The sequence below is a fragment of the Myzus persicae genome, unplaced genomic scaffold, assembly GCF_001856785.1.
Source record: "Myzus persicae strain clone G006 unplaced genomic scaffold, MPER_G0061.0, whole genome shotgun sequence".
NCBI lineage: Eukaryota > Metazoa > Arthropoda > Insecta > Hemiptera > Aphididae > Myzus > Myzus persicae.
In genome coordinates this window covers 1985-3768 of record NW_019102032.1, presented here as the reverse complement: position 1 = coordinate 3768, position 1784 = coordinate 1985, and the positions used below count along the sequence as shown (strand labels likewise).

Genomic DNA, 1784 nt, shown 5'->3' with positions numbered 1-1784 from the left:
CGATTTTTTTTGTTCTGCCCTATAAAGGGTTAAATCAACATCTGTATTGCAGTCACCATATAATGCAGGTTTATTAACTATTATTACAAATTAGTTTCAGATCAGTACAAATTAATTCAAAACACATTACATGAAATTAAAGTAGACATTGTTGACATACAAAGTCAAATTCAACATCAAGGTTTACTATTGAGATTAAAAAATGGAAATGTAGATGACACACTTAAATTATCATTTGAAACCGTTTCAGAATTGGATGAGTTTGAGTTGAATCTCAAAGTAGATGAACTTAATGAAAGTAGATTGGTAAATATTTAATTTAACAAAATAGGTAAATAGTAACTTTATATTATAAACAATTAATATTTTATCTACAGAAAAATTGTCTACTAAAAGTTGGACATGTTAAACAACCTTCAAAAACTGTTTACAATTTATTAAAAAAAGTGATGACAAATAAAGTAGCTGAAACTTTTAATATTACTGGAAAAGGGAATAAGAATGCATTTGGAAAATATAAAATATCCCAAATAATACATAGTGAGTTGATATATTTTACTTATTAAATATTTTTACCTATATTAGAAAATATATTTATATATGTATACTCAATAATGTTTAATAATTATTAAGCGTGTCTCTTAAGAGATAGTAGTGTATAGGAAAAGAGTGTTCTTTATATAGCTAGGACCCATATTGAAATTTCAGGTTCAATTAAAACTTTTTATGTATACATATAGGTACTATATTTCACATAACTGTACCCCGTGACCTGTCCATACTTTTAAGGACATAATTTTGTCTTTATGTAAAGGATTTTCGTTCACTGTTCTCTATTTTTGAGGGAGTAACCAGGATAATGTTAGATTATTGTAATGTACTAAATACCATGACAAAAAAGATAGGTAAATATATTATATAATAATAATTAAATAATTTAACGGCCAATGAAAGTAGGCGAACCATGAACCTATAGCTGGGAAGGGTAGGATGCTCTAACCGTACCAAAGCTTGTAATTTGCTAACATGCCTATATTTTTTGTCATGCTAAATACTAACTAATATAAATGCAACTGTCAATATTTAAAAAAATAAATAAATAATTTTACATAATATTTATAATGTATGATGATAAAAATTTTCATCTATACATTATAACCACCCGGTCTCTTCAATAATTTCTAGTTGATATGCTATAACTTTAGTGGTAATTTGGCCCATAGTGAAAAAAATGTCCATACATACTACTACTAATTTTAGTTATTGGGTTAAAGTTAAGATTGTGTATTTTACCGTATAATAATTATTTACTTTTTCATTTTTCAGATGTAGTTTATTCCTTACAGGGTACAACCGAGGTTGATTATTTGAATTTTTTAGGACTATGGCTGCGTCAAGCCAGTAACCGTGGGGCTAACTAATCATTAATTCATATTATGTATATTAAGTATATCTACTAACTTAATCTAAGACTGGCAAGTTATTTTTTTTTTTTATATATATATTATGTTATTAATATTTACACCTAAGACTGGTTAGTTATTTTTTTTTTTAAATATTATGTTATAAGTATTAACTTTATGTGATGAAAACTATATAATATTTACACCGAAGACTGGTTAATTATTTTTTTTATATATATTATGTTATTAATATTAACTTTATGTGATGAAAACTATATAATATTTATACCGAAGACTGGTTAATTGTTATTTTNATATATATATATTATCATGTTCTTAATAAATAATTAATAAAAAGTACTAAAGGTATTTTCATTATTT

At 24.8% G+C, this 1784-nt stretch overlaps 1 long non-coding RNA gene across 1 annotated transcript; it reads left to right on the top strand.

The window, feature by feature from the left end:
• Window positions 1-58: 58 nt before the first annotated feature.
• Window positions 59-1551, top strand: LOC111031050. The gene is made up of 3 exons (XR_002604160.1): window positions 59-306; window positions 378-540; window positions 1327-1551. It is a non-coding gene; the product is annotated as an uncharacterized LOC111031050 (long non-coding RNA).
• The last annotated feature ends 233 nt before the right edge of the window (window positions 1552-1784 follow it).